General features: G+C 37.4%; 1 protein-coding gene across 4 annotated transcripts in view; it reads left to right on the top strand.

Moving 5' to 3' along the window:
* SYT1 (synaptotagmin 1) overlaps positions 1–26886 on the top strand; it is a 357216-nt gene that overhangs the window by 84131 nt on the left and 246199 nt on the right. For 2 of the 4 annotated variants that reach the window (XM_057429546.1, XM_057429543.1), the window contains exon 1: positions 351–472. The exons of 1 other annotated variant lie outside the window; for it this stretch is intronic. The gene's annotated coding sequence lies outside the window, so the exon portion shown is untranslated. Of the gene's footprint in view, positions 1–350; positions 473–26886 lie in introns of those variants that run through there. One more of the 4 variants, XM_057429545.1, reaches the window with a different exon arrangement.

Raw genomic sequence — 26886 nt, 5'->3', positions numbered from 1 at the left:
GTATCAACTGAATTCATAGAGCATGCTGAGTTAAGGAACCTTGTGGGATACAGCAGTAGGAAATTGTGTGACCACTCCCCCACTGTACTTGCCTCACTGATCTACAGAAATATATAATATTGGAACACACCAAACCAGTCCAGATGAGTCCATAGTGAAGAAAACTTGTTCATGTATGTTTTTTTCTTTGTAAATTAACAATCTCATTAACTCACATGGTAATTAACTTTTGGCAATCAGCCCAAGGGCACTGAACAAACCAAGAATGTTGAACGGAATTTTAAAGCAGCAGTTGTTTGTGGGCAAAAATGAAAATACAGCTGCATAGGTACTGGCAAGTGTTTACATGGAATGTCTTTCTTTTAAAGGGAGAAAAGCAACTTTTTTTTCTGAGCTGTGAAGAAACTAGAAATTGGTAGAGTCTTCATTCAAGATTTCCCTGTGAAAACTGCGTTGATGCCATTCATATAAGGTATTTGAAACAAATGTGGGTTCTGTTTCCTTCCATAACCTGTTAGATGCTTTAATGCATGGTGCTTTCTGAGAAATAAAATGGAGATAGTAAATGATTGAAAGAAACAGCTTTTTCTGATGTAAAGTCTATTAGACTAGTGAACATATAATTTTGTGGTAACACGTCATATTTCTCACTGACATTAAAGTTGGAAAAATTACTGGTTGTATGCATTTATTGGCTGTTCAGATAGTAGTTGTATTCTTCGCCTTCTCTCGCCATCAACTTGTGTTTTATCAAATCCCAAGCTGTCATGCTTCATTATCCATAGATGATCTTGAGCAGCCTTTCTTCATAAAAAAATATGCTGTGGCATCTGCCATTGTGTACCAATGTACAGATCACTTCTCAGTTAGGTTTGCCTTTGATTTATACATTCAGTCATGTGTGTTCTTACATTTTTGCCTGTGAATATCCCAAGCAATGGAAGCTGCATATGCTACGTTACACTGATTTTTCAGGTTGTAGATGTCTTCTGTGCCTTTTTAGCTAACGAGTTCCATTGGAATTAGCGTTTGTAGACCTCAGTCTCCACTAGGCAGTCACATTATTTCTGTAGACATTCATAAGCGCCTGTACCAGTGATGTAGACAGGACATTGAAATTAGGAGCTGTGATTATAATGTCAGTCTCGCATTCTAGATTCTGTATTTCACTTTTCTGATGTCTGGAGCCAGCAATGAAATTTATGTCATGATTTTATTGATAGACAGCAATAATGTCTAGATAGAAATATATTTACCAAAGAAGTCTATTTCCTGTAAGGCAATTACATTGACAAGAGACTTATTCTTTTTTTGAAAGACAATTAGTAAAACTGTACAGTGCTCATAGAGATTAGTAGATAAAAGTCCTCTTCATTCTAGTAATTTACATCTCTATGTAACTATTGTTGTAAAGGGAAAAGGAGCACACATTTTTAGGGATGTCCTAAAGTTATTTTACAGCTATTCTGTTTTGTGGTACAACATTTGGAAGTTAATTTGTTACACTGCTGCTGTTAATGCTTCATCTGAAAATACCTGTTTCAGCAATCAACAGTGAAAATGTATGACTACCCATTTTAGGTTTGATTCAGTACTACTTAACTTGAAACTATTTGAAATTGATTGAGCTGTTTTTAGGAAATTGCATGGATACTTTTCTGAATATGTTAAATCTAAGAAACAATGTTTGCTATAGCCTAGATGGGCTGTCTTCACCCAGTTGCTTTGATATATTTTCCAGGGATGAGGAGAGTAAGAGAAACAATCTTGTTCTGTTAAGATTCCTTATAATTGCCAGGCTTTCTGCAATTTCAGTGAAATATTGCACTAAACCCACTCCTTTTAATGGAGGAAAAGAGTTTCTGTATAGACTGAAAATATTTAGAGGGCTTCTATTTACGTTTTGCAGTTCCTATGCCAATTAATTGTTTATACTTGCAAGGGCCTCAAGGCTTCATTTGGGTTAGAGCTCTGTATGCTTTTTCTGTTTGTGCAGATGTTTCACAGAGATCTTGTGGAAGTGGGGATCATTCAGAGGTCAAATGAAAAGCAGCAACATATAAAGACAATGAAATATCAGGGCACTTCTCGATGAAAGTTCGCAAAACAAGTGAAGAGCCACGTGAAAATGCAGAGCAGTATGTCCTCAAAGTAAATTGTCCCCAAAGAAAATAACTCACTTGGAAAGAATAATACTATGTGTTTGTGTTGTAGAACAGATTGTTGTGAGACTACCTCTCAACGTGTGACTTTAGCAGTGGCTGTCATTCTGCCCAAAGTCTACCTTTTATTTTCAGTAACAAAACACAGTAGAGCTCTGTGCTGAACATGGAAAAAGGAGGGGGAGAGAGGGACATTGAAAAAAAAAAATTTTTTTATAATTCTCCTGCACCTGTTCTTGTTCTGCCAAAGCTTGCAGATGACTTTTGATTGAAGTAGTAGCATGTTTATCACAGTGATAAAATTAATTTCCATCTCTGTTCACTATTACGTGTGTCTCAGTTGCAGACAGTTTCTTCTGAGAATATGAAATACTGTCTATGACTGTGTCTGGGAGTAAGTCACCAATGTTATAACTCAGACTAATTTAAATGAAGGCAAATGTTTGGGGATCTGAGAGCTGAATTTCCATTTGAACAATAGCTTGAAGGACTTCATACACATTTGACTGTCTCATGCCCTAAAGTGGATTGCTACTGAAGAGATTATCCACATATACCCATGAGCTACAATAAGATTTACAGGAATATGAAATAAAATAAAGTTGTCTGTAAGGTAAATATTAAGTGGAAAAGCAAATTAAAGCAAGAGTGGAATAAGAATGAATCCAGGAGAATTTTAGAACAGATCTACACTGGGAATATGAGGATGCAACAAAACCTGAAGATCTGATGCAGAAATCTGAACTAGAAATGCTTCTTAATCTGTCACCCACATTGTAGGTGTTTTTTAGTAAGTCTCTGAGTGTTGTTGATGTCTATATAACCCTTTACAATTAGAGTTGAATGGGATACTGTAATAAACAGAGTCAGTAGAATTATCTTCTGAGACTTTCTGAGGATTAGGGAGTGCTTACTGAAACACAGAATAATTTCAGATGATTAAGCAGAGTTCTCCTATTTAAAAAGTCCATTAAATTGGTTAAAAAAAAAATCCTTTATGTGTTTTAGATTTGATTAACCTTTAATGCTATTTTCCACTTAGATGTATTTATTGTGTGTTGATTTTGGTGTTATTTCTTGGCTTGTATTTTGTGATAGTAACAAGGATGAAAGCAGTTCTCCTCTTACAGGAACTGTTACTTCCACTGCAGTTGCTTTGGAAATGCTAGAAGTGCAATGTGATGCTTACGTCAGCACTGGGGGAATCTCCACAGAGCACAAAGAGAGGCTGTAAATAGTACAGGTCCAGAACCAGGATGCCACAGACCAGCCATTCTCAACGGTCTGACCCCATCTCGTTCAAGAAACCTTGCCAGTTGTGAATTGTTTCCTTTTTCTTGCCTTAGTAGTATTTTGTTTCTAGCCCACTAATGAAAACAAGCATGAAATCCTGGAATCCCTATTTCATTCTCAAGCTTGTAAAACTCCATTGACTGTGGTGGAGCATGTGGGGCTACAAATAAATTTCAATTTCAGTCAGTGAGTTTTGCTGGTGGGGAAAACTGGTGATTAATTTTAGGGCTTATACTCAGCATACCTCAGTGAAAGAAAATACCTTACAAGCTAATGTTAAATAGGTCCCTACAAGATAGAGGATGTTCCTTTTGTGTTCTCTGAATTGGTTGAGAAAAATTACACTTTCCCAAGTTATTCCAGGTTTTGGGTTTTTTTGTCTTTTAAATAATATTTAGTACATTTTCTGGTCAGCAAAGTCATATCTACTGGAAAGATGTTCACGTATTATCATGGGACAGGTCAAAAATCAAGACATTAAGGACTAACACGTTGTAATGAAAACCAAAACTATGGGTGAACAGTGTTGCCAGAGTTTGCAGACTTGTCTAAGAGCAAAGGTTGTTAGACTGTAAACTTGTCTCAGAGCAAAGGCTGTTAGACTGTAAACCTGTCTCTGGAAACACAGATAATTTGCACAACTTCTTTTTCTTTTTCCTGTATTTTTTGACCTCCTTTTTTTTCTGAACTAACACTTCATTGCTCTTCTGGGAACCAACATTCAGCTGATAAATTAAAAACTCTAGGCTAAAGATGGATACATTTTGCCTCCTTTAATAATTTCCATCTTAGAGGGAAACCATTAAGCAACAGTGAAAATTGAATTTTACACAGATCTGTAGTGCATGCATCCAGTAAAATAGGGAAAACAATAAATGCAAAATTTACTTTAATTAATTTGTTGAAATTTATTAAACTGTATATAACCTCCTTAGCTGAAAGTAACTTCAGCTATCTTATACTGGCAACATAGGCTGTAATGAGATTTCTGGGTTTTAGCAATTAAGGATGAATCAGACATACCAAAGGCATTTTTGGGGAAAATAAAATTTTACAAAGCAATACAGTCAAGTGCAGGACTTGCTCTCCCTATAAGAAAGAGAATAAAATTGCTGGTGCAAAAAAAAAGGCTTCTTTGTTCCCGCAGCGCTGCATTTATTGTGTTACAGTCTAAACCAGCAGCAATTATACATAAGCTGTTAAACAAAATGAGAACAATCAAACAGTCAGCTCAGTGAGCCAGAGGTGGTACTTGGAGTTCTTGCTGTTTCTCTCAGTCAATCTCAGCATCAGTGATGGTCAGAAAATACATGCTCATTCTCCTGCATATGTTTATGTGACGGGGGAGGACATGAATTTTCTTTCCTTTTTTGGCAGGCAAAAAGTAAAAACCAGATTTGGTAAAAGCTAGATTTATGGGGAAAGCATGAACCTGCACTGCACATCATACCTGGGAAGAGTATCGGGTTTTTTTAACTGGCTGCATAAAAGGCCTGTCAGAGTACTACAAGATGAAGCCAAGAAGCTGGCAAAATTCAAAACAGTTTTGAATTCTATCAGTAAGTTATTGCAAGATTTTAGGGGGAAGAAAAAGAAGCACATGTAGGGAAAAATAAATGGATAAGCGGGTAGGATATTCTTTCATGGAATGAATTATTTTCCAGATAACTACTGCAGAAGGTCACACACTTTCTTAAATTATTTATGTTGTCATTTGTCAGAAAAAGGACACAAGAGTAGGTAGACCATAAATTTTGGTTCAGAAAGTTCTCTGGTCCTATCACACGTTTTTTCAAGTGATGTAGAAAAAATTTGGTGATCGATTGGCTCAGCAGGATATTTCTGATCATCTTTACATCTGAGTAAATCAGGGTGAACATTTTAAGTTTGAAGTTAGGGGAAGAGCTGTAATCCAAGTCTAATGAGGGTAGTTATTTTCAGAATCGTGAGATTGAAATATTCCAAGGGGGTAGTTTCATGATAGTAGAAAATGACATTTTTACTGGAAGTGATGAACTTATGTTCCCTTTTTGTTCCAGCACTAAAAGTTAACAGTTTTCAGCCAGATAAGCCTTACTGCTGCCACACAAGGAAGCGCAGTGATGTGAATATGGGAAGTAGGGCAGGATCTCTTTTGGCAACAGCAAAGTCTTAAATCAGTTTAAGCAGCTTCTGAAACCACTCCAAAACTCTGAGCCTTCACAGAAGGTGGCTGGGGGCAGCGTGTGCTGACACCACCATTTACTTTCTGTGTAGCAAGTACTGCTCACCTCACCTATTATAGCAAGTGTGCTTGGCATTGTAATGAAAAATGACCTTCAGTCACTTTTGTATAATTGGACTGCCAAAATCAGTAAAAATAGTTCCCACATCTGATCCCAAGCGTGGTGGGGTGACCTCGATTGGGTGCCAGGCCCCCACCCACCTGCTCTTGCACTCCCAGTTCTCAACAGGACAGGAGGAGGAAATAAAGTGGAAGAGCTCATGGGTCAAGATAAAGACAGGAGATCACTGACAGGCAAAACAGACTCGACTTGAGGAAGATTAATTTATTACCAGTTAAATAGATTTGGATGGTGAGAAACAAAGAAAAAAACTACATCACCTTCTTCCCTTGTTTCCAGGCTTCAGTCTTCTGTTCTCTTCTGTCTCCCTAGCTGAGCCGTGCAGAGATGTGGGGAATGAGCACTGCAGTCAGTTCATACCAGTTGGTTTCTGCCACTCCTTCCTCCTCACACTTTTCCACTTTTCCAACATGGGGTTCTGCATGGGCTGCAGTCCTTTGAGAACTGCTTCAGTGTGGCCTTTCCATGGGCTGCAGCTCCTTCAGTGCATATGATATGTTATCACCATGTTCCGGTATTTAAAGGGTGGCTGCAAAGAAGACTTCCTTTTTACAAGGAGTCACATGGAAAAGACAAGGGGTAATGATCACAAGTTACTCCCAGGGAGATTTTGACTGGCACAAGAGGAAATCCTTTTACAAAGAGAACACTCAGCCATTGGAATAATCTCCTCAGGGAAGTGGTGGATTCCTCAACATTGGACACTTAAGATCCAGCTGGACATGGTGCTGGGACATCTGGTTGAGGTCATCCTTTGCCAGAAAGGTTGGCCCATATGCACCTTGAGGTTCCTTCCCAACTGGTATACTGTGAGTCTGTGATACTATATCCGTGGGCTGCAGGGGCACAGCCTGCCTCACCATGGGCTGCACCATGGGCTGCAGGGGAATCTCTGCTCTGGTGCCTGCAGCACCTCCTCCCCTCTTCCTTCTCTCACCTCAGTGCTCACAGAGCTGTTTCTCACACTTCTGTTCCCTCACTCCTGGGCAGGTTTTTTCCCTTTCTTAAACACACTTTCCCAGAGGTGCCGGCACCTTGTCTGAGGCCCTCAGCTGTGTCCTGAGGGGGGTCAATTGGAGCCAACTGGAACTGGCTATGTCCAGCACCTCATAGGGCCCCTGCAGACCCCCTAGCCACCTGCACCCCAAACAAGTTGCCTCTCAAACAGTTAGCAGCCAGTGAAAGGAAAGACTATTTTCTTAGGGTATGTCTGGAAAACCTGAGGTTCTTTTTCCTTAACCTGATCTCACATCTGTTTTCCAATAGCAGTCCAGTACTGACTGCAAGGGAGCTCTTCTCTCTAAATGCCTCTGTAAGTATAAACAGGATATATCACATCACATGTTTGAAGGAAATGCTACTTGTGCTTATAGTAGATAGAATGTTATTTTCTATGTCATGTTTTTGTACTTATCCATACTGATATGAAGTATGGCTGAAAATTTGTGCTAGAAATGCAGACTAGTAGTGGGTTGTTTTTTTTTTGCCACACTGCAATTTGGAGCCCATCTGTCATGCCACACAGCAAGTTCAGTGCACAGATCATGGTGTAGCAGAATTTTTGTCTGTAAGCGTTTGTACTGGCTTTGAAAAGAACAAAATTAATTTATTTTCCTTCCTCTAAAGTATTAAAAGAATATTTGCCTTCCATATCACTTCAAATCCAGAATTTCTGTGTCCCAGTAAATGTGAAAAAGAGAAAAGTGGGTGCCAGGGTGCAGGTGAGCCCTGGGCTCTGGCAAGGAGGTGGACGGACAAGTGCCCAGTTTGAGTCAGCACGCAGAATCATAGCATGGTTTGGGTTGGAAAGGACTTTAAGATCATCTAGTTCCACCCTCCCTGCCATGGGCAGGGACACCTCTCACTAAACCATGTCACCCCTCTGGTACCCTGCTCTGCTTCTGGGGCTGCCTCTTTACCATCGTTTAGGACACTGTCCTGAGAGAAATGAATCCTCTGCTGTTCTAACGCTTTTTCTTTAATAAACCGGGTGAATACCAGTTCCTGCTGTATTATGTATTACTTCTGTCTCTGGGTCTGAGAAAGGTGGTAGCCCAACCAGAGTGATACATTGTCCTTTACAAACTCGTTGGAACTGTTGGCACAAACAACTGGTTTATTTTGTTCTCACATTAAAAAAAGATGAAGCATGAAACCTTGTGTATTTTTAAAATACGAATTCTTATCTGTGTCTGACAGATCTCATCACTATGAGAGGTCCCAAATTTGTGCTTCTCTCTAAAATTTAATTATCTGGCACTTTCCAACAGCAGCTTGTCTACTACTGACAAGTAAAATTTCATTTTGTTCAAACATCTTTTGTGTGTATGTCTCCTTGATATTGATAACAGAGGCTTGTGGTAATGCTTATCTCCTTTTGATTCTGAAAATGTAATAAAGAAGGAAAACACAAAGTAATAGCTATATGCATTGGTTAGGCAGACATCCATCAAGTCTTTACATCAGACTTAGCTTTTCAGATATCTCTAGAAATGAAGATCATAAAAGCAGCTTTAGGGAAGGCAAACGTGCCCACAAAGCCAAATAAATCATTGTCCAAACAAGGAATGAACCAAGACAGATTGTTCATGTTCAATTGTGAGTCTCTTTGTTCCCTTTCCCAAATAGTTTCCTGAACAAATTGTTAATTACTAATTGCCATGGTTATCTCTCTTCACAACTGGACTCTTCAAGGTATATGAGGCTTTGGTTCATTCCCCAAATTTTGGGGGATGCGAATTCAATAAGAGGAAAAGTAGTCTTAATAATCTGTTGTTTATAGATAAGTGTAGTTAGCTGGAAAATAAATGTAGAATTGCAAATACATAGAACTTGACCTTGTCTGTAAAAGAAATCAGTCATTAAAGAACTAGGGATATAAATACAAGCAACTTACATGTACTCATGTGGGAGTATTTGGGGTAAGATGTAAATATATCATAGGAAAATAGGAAATTTTTATCGGTTTTTGTTCTGTGTGTGCAAAGTTTTGTTTGCACAATGTTTGTTTGTGTCGTGGTTTAAGCCCAGCCAGTATCACAGTATGCTAGAGATTGGAAGGGACCTCGAAAGATCATCTAGTCCAATCCCCCTGCCGGAGCAGGAACACCTAGATAAGGTTACATAGGAATGTGTCCAGGTGGGTTTTGAATGTCTCCAGGGAAGGAGACTCCACAACCTCCCTGGGCAGCCTGTTCCAGTGTTCCGTCACCCTCACTGAGAAGAAGTTTCTTCTCAAGTTTAAGTGGAACCTCTTGCGTTCCAGTTTGTACCCATTACCCCTTGTCCTATCATTGTTTGCCACTGAGTAGAGCCTGGCTCCATCCTCGTGACACTCCCCCTTTATATATTTATAGACACTAATAAGGTCACCCCTCAGTCTCCTCTTCTCCAAACTATAGAGACCCAGCTCCCTCAGTCTTTCCTCATAAGGGAGATGCTCCACTCCCTTAATCATCTTGGTCGCCCTGCGCTGGACTCTCTCCAGCAGCTCCCTGTCCTTGAACTGGGGGGCCCAGAACTGGACACAATATTACAGTAACTCAGAACCACGCAGCTACTCCTGAGCCCAGGACAGTTTGCAAGACACAGTATCTTTTCCTTTTTTTTTTTTATAACATAGATTTCTTGATTGTAGGGTGCTGTATGTGCACGATGATGGGGCTTTGACTTTGTAACTTTGTTTAAGCTACCCTGTGTGCCACAGAAGAGTGCATTGTATGACCTTCTCAGGAGAAGCAGAGGTAGAAACCAGGTTTTCCTGAGCTCATCAGATGATTGTCTAAAAGCTTGTGTGAAAGAAAAAGGAAGGTGCGTACAGCTGTGTAAGAACCATACCCCTGATGATCAGAGTACAGGTGGGGAAGATGTAGATGCACTGATCAGGGATTATATGTTTTCCTTAGTCAGAGAAAGCTCATATTGAATAGCTAATGCTGTTCCAATGTCACTTCCCAAACCAGGTTCTGCTTGTATTGTGGCTTCCAAGTAGTTTATTATGGTATTGTCAACAGGGAACCTCCTGACCAGAGCACATGAGGCTGTGCAGCTAGAACTAAAATAAAAAGCTCTGAAACGACCTACTGTTACTCCTCACTTACTGTTACCCAGGACAGCGTCCAATGGAGGACATGTCATGCACACTGCCCAGTGGCTTTTTTATATATGCATATAGGAGAGAGAATGTACAGGAGGATTCTTTATGGCAAATGCCAGTAGAGCCATCAGGTGGGACAATCAAGGGCATCTGGTATATTTGCTTTAGTAGTAAGGTTTAAAGTATACTGGAATAGTACTAAAAATGTTGCAGAGGGAGCAGGTGGAGACAGGAGAGAGCTTCCTTCTTTTCATACAGTTTCATCTCTGTGCTAGGAACAGATGGCTGCAGTGAAATGGGATTCCTTTCCATTCTGTAGCCCTGAATGCCATTTTTTTAAAAATGTAGTTTTTGTGGAGAAATTATCCACATAAAGGCAGAGAATGCAGCTTTACTTTTCAGGGACAGAAGACATATATTACAGCACATGGACATCCTTGGAATATGTGATTAGTTTTGTCAGGGAAGACATAAGTTAGTTTTAGTGTATTTTGTGAGAGATTCCTGTTACTCCTTTTATTTGACAGCAGAAGTCTAACCCGCAATGGTCGGAATTTCCTTGTACTGCAGCAACTAATGACAGTTAAATAAGATTGACAAATTGCTTCAGCACAGAATAGTTGTATGTGAAGGGTGTTGGCTGCAAAATATCATTCCACTGCTGCAAAACTGTAATTCATATATGAGGGTAGACCTGACATGCTTGCAAGCTCAAACTCTTGTTTATTTTGTAAATATGCAGTTGTTTACAACAAAGTAATGTACAGATTAAAAAAAAAAAAAAAAAGAATCTTTTCAGTCTCTCTGTGCTAGTGTGCATTCTGCCGCTTCTTCTTCCACTAGCAGCCACATGGTTATTTCTAGAGTAATACATTCCCCATATGTGCTGCTGAGAGAGAGATTCAGCTATGGTACAGTGAGCAGTGTTTTAAAATGTGCATTCTGTGGTCGTTTATAAACTGCATGGAAGGCAACCAAACTTGCAAGTCTCTGTCCTGTGATCTTGGGTGGAGAATGTTAAATAATAAATGTGAGAAACATATATTCATGCGTGCAGCTGCATGTGTATAATGCAGGATCATGCTTATGGCTGCTCAAGCATGTTTGTTCTTGAGCAGCATGAGGAAGATGGGTAGATAATGCTAACCTACCAGTTACTGAGTCATTTTGGTGTCTGTGAGTGAGCTGTTTCCATTACAAATCAATACATTCTTTGTAAACAGGAAGAATGTGAAAGACATTCTTTTGAGTTGGGTAATTTTTACATGAACTTCTTCAGCCTACTCTTTTCTTGTGTCTGTAGAAGGCTTCATTGACTATTACGTACTATCAACCTGTACTTTGATGGCACCAAAATTTGGAAACCTCTTTTCATGTTTTGTCAGCAGTGACATAGGATATGCTATTAACCCAGCTTTTGTGAAAAAACCCAAACTTTGTTGAAATCAAAAGTTAGCAGTGGCATGGTAACAATGATACTGGATAAACTGGTTTGAATAAAATGGAAACTGATTCAGACTGTATGTCTGTGGAAAATTTAAGAAAGTAAAATATTGAAGCATAGAGGTTTGTAAGTGCTAGGGGCTGAGTTCTGCCCCTTCTCAAAGGATCACTTTCTCCCAGTGGGGTGGGAACAGCAAAAATCAGCAGCTCTTCCTTTGCGTCATATGCCACATTTTGAGAGGTAGAGGTGCCTGGGGGGCGATCTTTTACATAACCTGTGCCTGGGCATATTTTTTTTGAATCTGTAAATTCCCTGATTGAATATTTCTTGCATTACAAACTATTTACAGGGAGGGAGGATGTTTCACTCATATGTAAGTAATTTCCAGTGAAATCCAGGAGTTCCTTTCTCTTTTCAAAACCACTGCAACCGCAGGTTAGCAGTGGTTGAATTGTGTTTCACATAGGCATCACAGCCAGTCACCCTGATCTACCCTGAGGTTTATAGATGAGGATATATGCCAACAAATTAATAGCCTAAAAGCATCCAAAGTAAGTTTTTTTAATCAATTCAAGTGTTGTATACAGATCTTGTGAAAGGATGACACCTTGAAATACACATTGTATCCCACCTGAGAATTGGTGAGCCAACTTTTGCATGTTTGGTGATGTTGATTTTAGTGGACCAAGTTATGGGATAAGATGCTAGCCAAACAAACAAGTCACTGTCAGCAACTAATGAACTCAGTGCTTGGCTAGGACTGGAGATAAATCTGAATCTAGTTAAAATTACAACATAATGTTCATTAGCTTCAGCAAGGGTGATTTCCTGAGATGAAGTGTTGCTATTGCCCAACATGTTAAACAAGCAGTTGGACTAAGCAGGTGGTAGGCAGAGATCAATGACTTTCCATTAAACAATAGGTAATTTCTCAGTAGGAAATTACTCACATTCCCAAAAAGGGTTGCATACCAAATATGCTGGTTTAGTATTGTAAGAAATGTTCTGGTTAAGTGTGTCTGCTTTAGAAACATGAAGATGCAGAAAATCTGACAGACATTTTGAAGGGTGATCTTATTTATTCTGTTATACCTCAAGGCTTCATTGTGCTTGATGTTGCATATGCATAAGGTTTCAGCTTTAAAATGAAGTTCATCACTGACTTACTCATATGATGAATGTTTCCCAGTGCTACGGTGGAGCTGTACTGTTCTAAAATACCACCCTTACGTATGACATGAAGGCTGTCAAAGGTTGATTTCTTCATATGCTTATATCTGCTTCCATAGGATTTTGTGGGAAAAATGTGTACTAAATAAGGGTGCAGATGCAGATACATTATACTCAGCCTTTTTAATTGAATCTTGTAAAAACCCTCTTATACAAATTGAGGAAAAAAAAACATTATCTTTGCTGTACATTTAGCCACATGATGACCTATTTCAGATTGAAAACAGAAGTGTCAGTGTTGGGAGTTGTTTTTCCAGCATTTCCAGTGTAGTTGCTTCAAGTTTTACACACTGTATTTTTTTTTGTTTTGTGTCTCAAGCTTTATTCAGCAGTTCCTGAAGTTGTTCTTCTGCTAACAGGTAACCTAACAGTGGACTGAAGTGAGATGAGGAGGAGGGATGGGTTTATGCCTTGACCCTTCTCATAGATCGTGTCTTCCCTCAGAACATCATGCCTGACCTGTTCATTTGACTTGGCCTGTGTTTTGTTTACCACAGTGCATTGGTGTTAAAAACTGGTCAGCATTTAAGGAGCTGACCGATGAGCACTTCAGTTGCCCTTGCCTGGAGGGTAGGAAAAACTATCTGAAAAGCAGGGCCAAGGGCTAGAGATGGTTACACTTCCTGTTATTCAGTTTTTCCATCTAGCCATCACGAGTACCTGAAATTGGATAAGACTTCCTGAATTTTTAAACACAAATGGTTGTTTATGTCTGTAAACATTCCTGTCTTGATTTGGTAGTAGCTTACACCTACCCAGCATGGTAATTTGCAGAAGACAGTAAAACGGGTCTGACATAATGAGATATGAATGAGGTGTAAGAAAAAATAGGTAATCATAAGAAATAAATTATAGAGAGTTATTTTTCCTGAGGTTTTTACACATATATATGATAGATAGCAGGGGCCTAGGCAATGCCTCTACATGTTGACACTGCTTTCTGTCAATAAATTTCTAGTCTGCTTCACATGCAGGTGGAGCTGTTTTTTAATATTCAAAAGGAAACAATTTCTAACCATGTTAAGACAAGAATATTTTTTTTTTCTCATAATGTGAAGCTTTTCAATGTTTTTTTATGGTTTGGAGTTTAGTTTTAGTTCTTTTTAACAAACTATGTTGTTTTTTGTTATGTTTTTGGTTGGTTGTTTTTTTTTTTAGCGGGGGCACTTTTATTCCGTTTTAAAAATGTAACAATGTTCAATTTGCGTGGATCAAGATGAATGATAGGGTTAACCAACAGGTTTGCACTAGAAAATGTTAAGGTTTTATAGTTTTTCTCAAAGTAATCCTTCCTTGTTGATGATCTACATAATAAAATAATTTATATTTTTAGGAGGCAGGGCACAGCAGAAAAAATCCAAATTATTATTTTGTAAGTCTAATATATATGATACCTGTTATGCTACAAAAATACATAATTAAAACCACTTCAAAATAGTTTCACTCTGAATGCAAATTGTGGAAGAAATTGTATGGAAAGAGTCAATTTCATAAGGGAATAAAACATGCTAGAGCAGTATCCCAGTTGGTTAGCTGGAGTAGCAAATTAAAACTCGTTGTGCCATATGCTTTTTATGCATCCCTCATAATTTACTTTTATGAATAACTTTGTCTTGTAGGTTTGGTATTGAAGATACAATACCAACATAATTCTAGCTTCGAGATGAAGGATTGAGTATGCTGCATCTAAGCCTCAAAGAGTAGTTTCTATCTATGCCTATTTTTGAAAGTATGCTTAGGACAATTTTTTTTTCAGTAACTTCTTTGCTGATCTTGAAACTATGTGGCTCTTAAGCATCAATTTCAAAATTCAGGTGATTATACTGTAAACAATCTGATTTGGTATTTATTGAGTTGTCCTGAACCCTTGCCTCCAGCTAATTCAGTTTATATTGCATGTCAACGTTAACGGTGCATGTAGTACAACCTTGCTAAACGCTAAATTTATTTGATGATTATATTGTCTTTGGCACTGAATTCTTGCAGGAGACACAGATGAATGTCTTGCTCTTCACCTGTCCTTAGAAACCTGATGAAAGGAGTAAGAGTAATTAAAGTTCTTTCTAAATCATTAATTTGTTCATTAAAATCATGCATGTGTATATAGATTGGATACTTCTATATATTTATTTTCTATGTTTGCAGAAAATGAGTGTTTACATATATAGACACAGAGATGTTTCCAGTTGTTCATGTATGTGTATATAGGCATATGGCAATCTTCAGCAGTCTGCTGATAATACGGGGATAAATTTATATTGCAGAAATCTCTCCTGGAATAGTGTAAGAACTTTTCCATATTGTGACCACAGCCATAATGTATCTCATGTTTATAGATGTGAGCCATGTTTATAGAATGCATAATACAGAAAACAGGTAATTCTTATTTTTTGTGGTATTTTTCAAAACAGGTTGAGCAGTGGGAGTATCCACTTACAAATAAGTGTGAAATAAGAAAACATCATATTATAGCAGCTCACTTTCGTTTTTCATATGCTTCACAGCATTAAATAGGTAGTGGTAGGCTATCTGATACAGTGCTGGCTTTCAACATACGTTGCATTTTAGACTGTGTAAACATTAAACTTACCTTTTTAAAGTCTGAAGTGAAGAGGTGCCTGCATCCAGCCTAGCTATTAAGCAGCCCCTCTAATTTGTATTTGACACCAAAGTAAACGTGAAATATGAATCCTGTAATGCGTATCTAGATAAGATGTCTAAAAAGTAAAAAATATGTCACCTAGGTTTTGGGGTTTTTTATAACATTTTGTTTGTGGTGGAATGAGAATTGTTCAGATGTTTCTGATCAGAAAGCTCAGTAATAATTTCAGTGAATGAAGAGCAAGAAAGAGCCAATGTTTTCTTGCATCTACTGAAAGTTCCAGCTTCTACAAATATTTTATGGGTAGGGGTAACTTTTTACATACTGAAGAGGGCCATTCGTAATGTTATGGCAGAAAATTATAGTATGAAATAAGAAGAGCAGACAAAATATATGAAAGGGTTTGTGGATACAGAAGTATGAGAAAGTGTCAACTAATGCCTGAAAACAACAGATCCCTCGTGGTCACAGTTCTATATCACTTGCTTTCAGAAGCATTTTTTCTTACTTTGTTTCTCTAGGAGATGGTATTTTTTACTAGCAGTGCTTCTCACAGCATGTATTTCTAATCTGATATAGTTTTTCCTTCTCATTTATATTAATAATCTTACTCGATGATCTGATCTTAAAACTGACTTTGTTTTTCTTCACTCTTCCTGTGTGTTCTTTTCCTTTCACTTTAACTGATCATAGTTAATTTTTAATTTGAAGTACCAACACCCTGTTAATGTCTGTCAGCTTTTGTTGTGAGTGTTACTAAAGATAAGACTGTGTCTGAAGAGAAGGCTTTTCAAATCCCCTATATGCTTTCTTGCTGTAGAGACAAAATTTCTGTCTGGCTTTCCTCTTTGTGTGGTAAACTCTTACTTCCTTATCTCAGAGTATTTGTGAAGTACCAATACACCCCAGAAAAATCAGTTGTGAAAATGTCTATGAACTACTTCAGGCCAGTGTTAGAAGATTACTTGCTATTAGTCCTATAACACAAGCAAAAAGGCTTATGTTGGAACATCATTAACTCATGAATGGAATTTCTTATTGAGTTTGCCCATAGACTGGGCTCTTATTGCATAAGCCCAGATGGTGCTTTTCAGGTAACATGTATTTAGATTCACATGGAATACCAATCAAACCAGACCCTGGTTTAGGATCTTGCAGCTAAACAAGATGAACTTGGAAGTCTGTGGGAAATGCTTTTATTACAGAATTACCTGATTTGTTTCATTACTATATGTTGCGGAGGTGGAAAGATTAATTTAGCTCATGCGAGTTAGAGTTTGTGATTCCAGGAAATTGATTTTTTACGAATTATTTGAATATGGTTATATTGGGACTAACAAAGATCAGATTGTTCGGGAGAAGCTTGAAAGTAGTTACAAAGTGAAAGAGAAGTTATGATTTTGGTAAGACAGTTGAATGGATAAGAAACAAGATATGAAGAGATCAGGAGAGGCTTACTCCAGGTGAGCAGGAGTTGAGCAGAAGGCAAGAAGATTATGATTACCAAGAAGGAAAGAAGTTAGACTGTGGACAATATTTTTCACTTCATTTAAAAAAAAAAAAAAAAAAAGAACTGTTTTTTGATTTTTATAAAGAAGGAAACGTAAGTGAGGGGCAAGAGTTAATAAATATCCTGAGCCAGAGTGGAAACTTTCCTGGTAATCAGGCTAAGCACTGAAGAAGAGGTGAGCTAGAATATGGGTAAAGGATTTAGAGAAGTCAAAGTTATTCTGGAGTAGCCATAGTAAATTTGAGCTGCTAACAGGCCATTTAGAGTAATGCATTGGAAAGGAAGTCAAACATGTGGAACAGGGAACTCTCTGGTTGTGAAAAAGAGATGAGTCGTTGACTCACAGATTATAGATGAATCTATATAATATGCACCAGAGACAAGATTAAAAGGAGAAGAGCCCAATACAGTAGAGAAAAGAAGCTATAAGGCTGTAGTGGTTTAAGCCCAGCCAGTAACTCAGAACCATGCAGCCGTTTGCTTCACCCCACTGCTTCAGCAAAAGCTGGATGAGCAAAAACTAAACTACAGGACCACCGAGTCTAAAATAGATGTTAAGAAAATGAGTGTAGACAGTAATATAAAAGTCTGTAGAGGTGTTAGGATGGCAGGATTTAAGACTTGGGTAAGAATTGATCAGTGTGGTAAAAACACTGGTGAGGAGCAAGCAGGACATGCATTTTATAAAGAGGCTGTAAAAATTCATTAAAAATGCTTCAGAAAGGTAAGGGATAAAAATAGGGCTGTGAGATGAACAGAAAAATAGCAGGTGGAATTGAAGATCCTTTACAACATGTACGGATCAGTAAGCAGAATCAGAGATTGTAGATAAACTGGGTGATACAGGAGCAATGGATGGAGTCAGTGTAAATATGGTAGTGTGATGAGCAACATTGTAGTAGGGCTAGGGGAGGATGCTTTTCTGAGTAAACACAAAAACAAATGAAAGAAAAGACAAAGGAGGGAAAAAATAAGTCTATTTATTTTCTTTCAGTTAAAAGCTTGAGACACCAAAAAGGTTACAAAAAGAGATGGTACAGTAATAGGTTCTGCTTTTCAGTGTTCAGCCATGGAAAGGAAGTTTTGAAATACCAAACAATTATTGTGTAATTAAAGATTCAGGCATGTAATACTCAAAACCAACCCCAATCACTCTGACTATAATTTAGGACATGTGGAAGTTGAGGAACAATACAGATTACCAACTCCATCCAGGTGCCTTTGGATGGATGCAATTGGTTTGCCAGGTGGGAAATAGTGCTACTGAATATATAAGCAGCTGTGTATCCTCTTAACAGCCTTCTCACTACCTTCATATGTTCCACTGCTTCTTGTGCAACATACAGAAGTATCATCCGCCTTTCCTTTTGTATATGACTTCCTTGTCCATCTTCCTGTCCTTATTTTTCATTCTGCTGCACTTACGATCGGTACAGTCCTATTTCAAGTTCACTGGTACTTTCTGCTGTCATTATATTCTTCTTTAAGATCCTGAACGGGATCAGGACTCTTAAGCCTTTCATCGTTAAGTAAGCTTTTTATCTCCAGAGAAGCTCTTGAGGTCCTTCCTGTTGAAGAATTTGAATGTCCTTGACTTTAGTGTCCTGAGCTGCTAATGACATTTCAAAACTGGTGTTTAAGATATGTCTATAGCCTGCATCTTGGAGTTGTTTAGCCTTCTTGTTAATTTCCAGCTCTGCCCTAAAAATACAAATTCTGCCATCCTGTTTTAGATTCCAGTAACCAGTTATTTCCAATTTCTTTGCTTCAGCAGCAGTGTTTTCTGACTAAATCTAATAGCAAAATTAACTCCTAGTCAAAGTCATCCATTTCTACAAATGCGTAGAACATTCTGACAGCTAACAGAGCAAAATGTTGCAAAACCTAACTAGGTCATGTTTAACAGCAGTTACTTAAGCAGTTACTTAGAATTTTAGTTCCTGATTGTATTATTACCTTCTAAATGAATATGCCTTCTGGGAAAGTTTGTCTTCAGACAAATAAATGTTTTGAGCACAGAGAAAAGTAGCCTGTGTGTCAAAGGCTGAACAGTTCAATTTGTCTGAACATGTTTCCTTTGCAGTATAGGTATTTAATTTTTGAAAAGATACCAGCCTGTAACTTGCTGACAGAAATTTTGGTTTTGAGTTCAGATTTCCCTTAATGGTGCTACGCCTTCCTCAGCTCATACATTCCTCTTCCTAACAGAATGCACTAGTTCTTCCTTTAAGTCTGATCCTTTCTTGACTTATGTCTGTTAGAAAATTGCCTTGGTCACGTTTTTTCCAATTGAATAAGTAAATGGTGAAGTCATTTTTGTCTACTTTGTGTTATGAAAAACTCAGAGGCTAAGCCTTTAAAATCATATATACTAGTACTGCAAAGGTTAAAACCTAGAAAAGTTATTTATAGCCTCTGACACAAGGATTTTGTTTAATGGAACCATTATTTCTCTTGATTGATAAATAATTCCTTTGCTTGTGCATCCTGAGACCGTAGTAAGCCTTTTCAAATAGCTGTTACACATGAGACTGTATAGATGACCACTACTGCTTTTTGCCATGTTGCCTGAAACGTGATATACGGGTCTGTGTTGGTCTCAGTATTGCACCAAATGTGCAATACTTCCTATCTTAAATGTCATGCTACTGTTATCCCCCCATATTCCTGTTCTGCTTAGTCTTCCTCAGTCTAGTAATATTTTTCTTATTACATTCTTTTTATTTGCAAATCATATTCACAAAGTTTATTTAATTACTTGTAGCCAATTTTTTATGTATTAATACAAATTATTAAAATGTTACATTACATTAGAGTATTATAAGCCCAACAGTGTACTAAGGAAGGGGTTTTATCATCTGGTAACTTTATGCCATTTACAGAAAACTAATTTGAACAGAAGGAAGAGCAGCATTTTAAATTTTATTTTTCATTTTTTAATACTTATGATATTTTGTTCAAAACAAGAATAAAATATGGAAATGTTAAATTCTTCTTTCAACATATTACATACTCTTCATGTACTGTTGTTACTGTTATTGCACAAGTTTCACTGCTGGCAGTGTCAAACATATTTAGTGGGTACCATCAAGCACCTCTGTACAAGCTAATGTCTAACATTAATGTCTGTGTTGATAACCCTGTGCTGATACTAGAGGATACTTGTAACTGGGATTAAAGTGTGGTGTTGGGCTTTGGGTTTGGGGTTTAGATTTGCTTGGGTTTTGTTTTGTTGGCTGGTTGATTGTTTTTTTTTGTGTTTTTTGTTGGTTCTCCCTCCCCCCCCAAACATACATCTTTCCTTTAAATAGGACATATTTAAACAGCTGTGATCTTCATCTGAGTGTCTTTTGTGCTATCTACAACTACAATGCTGTGCAAAATGGCTGTTCTATTTAATATAATGAGGGTAGCTTTAAAAGTAAATAGGCAGGTTTTTCAAAATCAGAATCAATTAGCCAACAACAGCAGTGACACAAATGTGGGCCTGTTACTGACTCACATGTTTGAGGTAAAAATGAATGAGCGTTTGAGTACAAGCCATTCAAATTTACCAAAAAAAAAAAAAAAAAATCTGATGTGGAGCTTGTAGGTATCTTGAAAGCAAAATTTTGCATTTTCTTTTTTGCTTAGAGTCTTACAATATACATAGAATAAGTTTAGGGTATCCAAAATAAAAATTTTTTTTTTTTTTTGTAGCTCAAAGAAAATTGAATTTCCATTCCCTCCATTCCTCCTCCTCCCCCCCCTTTTGCCTGAAATTTGCATCATGTTAGTATCCTTTCTAAGAGCTTTTGGGGTAGGGTTTTGTGATTTGAAATATTCACTCTGAAACAGAAAAGCTGCATAGAAATACAGTGAAACTGCCAAGGAGCTGCTGAAGCAGTCCAGTCAAGTGGATTCCCCATGGTTTCTTTCTGCCTATCAGCTTAGTGTCCACTGCATGACTTCCATAAAACCGTGCTTTCTTCTCCTTTCTCCCATCACCTAGTGGATCTTCCAGGTGGACACAAAATTCTGCCTGAGCTCCTCTCAGCTGGAATACCAGCTTTCATCTCTCAGCTGGGTAACTAGAGCTCACAGCATCCATGCAAGTGCATAGTAAAAAAATCTCCCTTTCAGGTTTTGAACAGTTCAAACTCCAAACTCTGCTTGTGATACATATTTATTTGCCTGCTTTAAAAAAAAAATAGAATTACTCTTTATGAACAACTTTAAGCATGCAAATGTATCCTCCAAAACATTCATGTTCTCCACTGTGTATATGAAATTCTGATGCCATATTAATAACTTAGTGTGACAGATAGATCAACTAGGGGACAAAACAAAAGTAGGGGGTACAATATTTCTAAACTTCTGGCTGCTTGACTTTGCAGCTTTGATAAAACCATTGCTTAGTATTTGTTTAATCCGTACATGTCTGTAAACACTTGTGCATGTTGATTGGGCAGCCTGTATGTTTTGGGCTAAGAGTTCCCTATTGCTTCTCTATAAAATATAATCTCCTTAAGGTAACTAATAAATGACTGTATTTGAGCAAGTAATTAAGTCCAGTGGTTGATTAGGTGGATAGGTAAAAGTTACTGGAGCTTGCATCATAGCTCACTGGCACAAGCATTACAAATTAAAGCATGCTACCTGTGTCTGCTGGAAGGTCTGTATCTGCATAAACAACCAGAAGAATACTTAAGAGAATGCTGTAGTGCTGTCTCCAAGTCTGCCCCCAGCAGCTTTCCTTAGTCAACTTTTTCCTTGCATTGCAGTAGACACAGAATGTGGGAAAGAATACAGGAAAGCTGTTTGTCTCTTTATTTGTATAAAATATTTTCCTTTTTTATATCTCATTTTAGTAGGAGCTATTTCACATTGTCATAAATAGAATAAACTTTTCTACAAATAATCTTACAAATTGCTTTAGAATGCCACACTTCACTGTGTAGTGACACTGGTACTCTGAGCTGCTGCAAAACCTCATTTTGTGAAACAAAACCCATGACACTTTACATGGCAAGAGAGTGAATAGTACATTCATAGCTCATATAGAAACTGACAGTGTAAAACTAAAACAAATTATTTAGGAGGTCAACTCTCTTTTTCATTGACCTTGGTATTAATAATGTTTATGCCCTGGAATGTAAATGAAACATGTTACCAAGGTCTTTCTCCATCAAAATAAATTAACAGCTTTTTAATTTACCAATATATGAACTCTGGTTATTTTGAAACATGTAATTTCAATCTACCTAAATCAATTTAACCAGGGACAAGGCTAGGATGTGACTCATTTGCTTCATGCCAGTGGGTAGCATTATGATACTAAAGGGAGAAATTCTGACAGGCTTGTGTGCCTGAAAAACTTCTTGGCCGTTTTCAGTTGACTAAATTTCTGCAGCAGGTAATGTCCAAGCGTGGGATCCAGTGTGTGGAAAAGATCTCATCTGAGGGAGATGTGCACGTTCTTCATGCTCAAGGCTACTGGGACAATTCCTTCCAATAATTCTTCCATTAACCCCAAGATATTCTTTCTTTCTCATGTAGCTCTACTTTGTAACAACAAGAGGAATCTGAATTATGAAACTTAGGTAATTGTAGAAATAGAAGTTGGCAATATAAAGAACTGTTCTTCAATTGCCAACAGATAAAGAAATGCAATTACAGGGAGTCAGTACAGAGTCAAACCATGATATCTGTTCTCATTGCTTGGCTCTACAAAGAGTAGGTTGAAAGGGACTGAGTAATTCTGAGATGGAAGGCAGTCAGCACTTCTTGTAAAGAGCTTTCAGGTTTTCAATTAGGAAAATTATTCTTGTCTTTAACTTATTCTGTGGCAGTGAGGTGGAATCCTGGCCTGAAAAAAGTACATTTTCTGTGTCTGGCATTGTAAGTCAAGCTTTCCGTATGTACACTACCACATACTGATACCAGCAACATAATAGCTAGGGTTGGAATATAACCATGCTATACCTAGTGCAAAAATACCTAGCAAAAAATTGCTTTTATATTTCTGTAATTTTATATTGCAAAAATCAATAGGTTATGTATTACGAGATCTACATTCTTAACTGTATGCTGAACTGAACAGTTTCTTCTCATGTCCACTAGTTTTTCAACAAAATGTGGATCACTTTTTACAAGCTTGGAAATAGAAATTAGTATGATCATATCTGAAAAGATAGGATAGACTATTAGGAAAATCTGTTTTGTTTCCGTATTTTGAATAGATTTTTAAGATGTGTCCTTTTATTAAGCAATTTCTTGACCGTGATGCTTCAGGATGACCTGAGACTAATGAATATGAACTGCATTTAATTTCAACATCTGTGATATTATGATCCCACCATGGCCGTCAGTGAAAGACTTGTTAATGTGCAGCCTGATTCAGTTGTTCATCTTTCATTTTGAAGGTGCAGAGGCAAAAAAAAAAAGTTGTATATCTTAATGTATCTTGGTGGGTTTGATTCTGTTCTCTACCACATACTGCATGTCAGAGAAAAGAAATGTTTTTATATTGTCACTGTTGTACATTGCCAGTTTAATGTGAACATGACCTCTAACCAGAGAGGTATGTTTGCAGACTTAAAAATACTGCATACTGTTAGTTCTGCCTCCCACATCACCTTGTAGTGTGCCTCTACAGCCTGTTGGCCTGCTCTGGTCACTTAAAACTGCAGGTTAGTTCTAATCTTTGCTTCCATGATAGACAGTAGTTACATGGACCTAACATCATCAGTCTGGAAGTGCCATGTCTGCTAGAGGAATTTCATGCTTTCAGATAGTTGTGCAATCAGGCTATTAAATACTTGTTACTCATGCTAAAATCTATTGCTTGATTTAAAAAATAGCAACAAACCCACAGATTAACAGATACCCGCTGTGATTTTCAAGAGGTCTAGAGGTTCTGGATGATGTTCTTTTCCACATCCAAATATAAATCAGCAATTTTTTCTGCTGAGGAAGGATGCTTAATATTCTGAAGTCAGGCATTTTTAAATAATTTCAGAATATAAAATCAGACTGTGAGAAATGCAAAATCATTTGTCATCATGTGTGTTTTCTGTGCAGAGAACTGAAGCACTTGTGCAGGGATAGCAGTAAGTATGAACTATGAACATTTCTGGCTTTGTAGATTAATGCCACTGACCAGAATTATGAACTAGGGTGTTGAAACATCCACACTTTTGCATTACAGTAGCTGAGGCATATATTCAGTAGTATAATAACAGGAAAGAAAGTACTGGTACTAGAAATTGCCTCTTTCTTAACTTGGGGGGAGGAGAAAAGAAGGCAAATGGAAGAAAAAAAAAGTGAAGAGAAGGTAGGAAGGAGATAGAAAAGACCTTTCCCTAAAGGGAAGGATGACTCCTGTTGGACTGATGGAAGAGGCTGATACATCACATGACAGCAGCAAAGATGGAAGTGAAGTAAAAACTATATCCAAGCAGAAAGTGTGATATTCATTAGGCCCGGAACATCATTGCTTCTTGCCCAGGACAGGAACTGAGCAGAAAGAGGACAGAACAGATTTGTAGTGAAAGAAACTGATTTGGTCCCAGCTTTTCACCCAAGGGCATTCAAACTGAACAGAAATAGGAAATGGAATTAGGAGTTAATAGGTCAGAAGATGAATGGAAGAGGAGGAGGGATTGCAAAATGTATGTTCATTGAGCTGAAAATAGCTGTGTATTGTTTTAAAAGGAACCTCATATTTCATGAAATCCATCAGATTTGTCCTTACCTCGAAACATAAATCTCTTGTAAAATCTGACCTAGCAGAGAACTAACAGGTGATTTACTTTTTGTGAGTACAAGATGTCCTTTTGGTCCCAGAGCAGTGTTGTCAGTGCTATTAATACATTTATGTAAAGGAGTTTATTTTCAACAAAATCAAAATAGAAATCATTATCCAAGCCTCCTTTAAAAAAAAGCCAAATTAGCTAGATAAAAATAAACCGATATTTTGTTTTATCACAGTATGTACAAACTTCTGTTTCTTAAAAATCAATTTAAAAAAAGTCAATTCAAAAATGTCTCAGCTAAAGAGAGTATGAATCTTTGATTTTTCTGTCATGAAACTTTATAATGTGCAAGGCTAAGTATCCAAAGAAAATGGATGGGTTTGGGGCAATTGATAGCAATGAGTACTGCTATATTATTATATTATGCAACACTATTATTGCTATTGATAATAGCAGTACTTCTTAAAAAGACCATCTAGTTCCAACCCCCCCTGCCATGGGCAGGGACACCTTCCACTCAACCAGGTAACTAAAAGAGGAGGAGCGTTGGTAACACAGAGTGTATTCCTTCTATGGCTGTGACTACCTCTGCGTTATGATCCAACCTTTCTTGTACAAGGGGAATGTACAAACCCAAATCAAAAAGACAACCCTTAAAACAACATTTCAGGTAATTGGTTAAATGTCAAGCACTCCTCAGGCTTTAAGATTTATGATACTACTTATACATTAGGTAGCTAGAGAACGGAAGCATACAAGATCATCTAAAGCGATGTCTGTTTTCAAATAACAGTAAATTTTATAAACCTTCCATTTACAAAAAATCTTATGGAATCAGTGTCAGCATTACAAATGTATTTTCATAGTATAAGAAAAGTCAAGCTAGAAAAACTGAGTGAAGGACCCATTTTCTATTAAATACTTCTTTTTTTTTTCCTTAAACTTAATAGACTCATTTGGATATTAAAATAATGCCTTTCATGTATTTGAATATTTACAGGGTTTATTACGAATTACTCATTTTTATTTAGAAAGGAATGAGGAATGACTTTCAGGCATTTTTTCGTGAAAGAACTGATTTGCCGCATCTGACCCTGCTAAGGTTGAAATGAGTTTTAAAGAATTTGAATATTCTCATTGGCTTCATTTTCTTGAAGATTCAAATTTAAGTGTAGGAAGATATATCTTGTATAGGAAGAGATGAGATGGATAAGAAAATTCAAATGTAAGTGTATACACCTGTGTTATTTATTCATCTTTTCTAACTCAAGTACTTTCCTCTTAATATATCAGATACTTCTCTTTTGCTGATGACAAAGAACTATGGATAGTTCTCAAATAAGGTAAAAAGATCATGGATGGAGATAATTTTGAGGGGAAAGATCACATGAAGCAATTGAGGGTGTCGGAGTTTGCTCTCTAATACTTATTTTATTTTTTTAAATCTAGCCAAACTTAGTATTTCCCAAACTTAGTTTGAGAAAGTGGAAGACAAAGACTTTATTAGAAAAGCCCAGTGTAGTGTTTTGGTTTTTTTTTTCTTTAAGAATTACTGTTGTGTCTTTGAAAGGGCAAGATTAATCGTCAACATTTTTAAAATACGTCATTTTTAATTTTGGAGCTAGATACTAGTTGAGATGAGTGTCTGCTTACAGTTTTCATGTTTTGAAGATAGAGAAAACAAATCTCTAAAGTAATCTAAAAGCACCTCTTTTTATCTGTATAATCATTAGGGACCAATGACAAAGCATTTTGGTCAGTCTGAGATACCAAGGAGTGTAGCCAAAAGTTAACAACTGGGTAAGCCTAGGAGGTACATAACCAGTACTGTCATAATTGGTGTTATGTCAGTAACATAGCATAACCTATGCCTAGGAGGTACATAACCAGTACTGACAAGGTGGACAATAGGGTGTTCAGAGTCGCTGCAAGGAAGATCTTGCCTTTGTTGCATGCTGGTGTTACAGGAATTTTTAGCATTTTTTGCCTTTTACTGAAATACTGGAGTGGAATTAATGTCAGGAAGAGACAAGCATGCAGAAACTAATAGGATTGGCTCATGTGAAAACTATGATGGTGCAAGAGAATAATACTTGGGGTAGATTATTTGTCTCAGGGCATGCGTGGTCCTTGTACAGAATTAAATTAATGCTGCTATCAAAAATCAAAACTAAGCATCCCTGAGCAGAAGAACAAAGCATAATTAAAATGCAGTGATTTTTGTTGTTGATTTATTGTGAGAGAGCATCTGGGCTTTTCCCACCAAATTTTACCATTATGACTCCCTTCTAGCCTGACTTCGAGTACTGCTTAGTGATTCTGTTATACAAACATATGTTTAAGTACAGAAGCAGTCTCAGAGGTTTTCAGACTACTAAAACTAGTTGAGTATGTGCTTAAGCATCTTGTTGAGTGTCTTTACCTCTCCACAAGCTATAGCTGTTGTTTAGAGAATTTGGCATATCACA

Source organism: Pezoporus wallicus, unplaced genomic scaffold, assembly GCF_028554395.1.
Source record: "Pezoporus wallicus isolate ANWC-B61680 ecotype Strahan unplaced genomic scaffold, APGP_CSIRO_Pwel_v1 contig_5069, whole genome shotgun sequence".
In the NCBI taxonomy this organism is placed as follows: domain Eukaryota; kingdom Metazoa; phylum Chordata; class Aves; order Psittaciformes; family Psittacidae; genus Pezoporus; species Pezoporus wallicus.
This window is presented reverse-complemented; position numbering and strand designations above follow the sequence as displayed.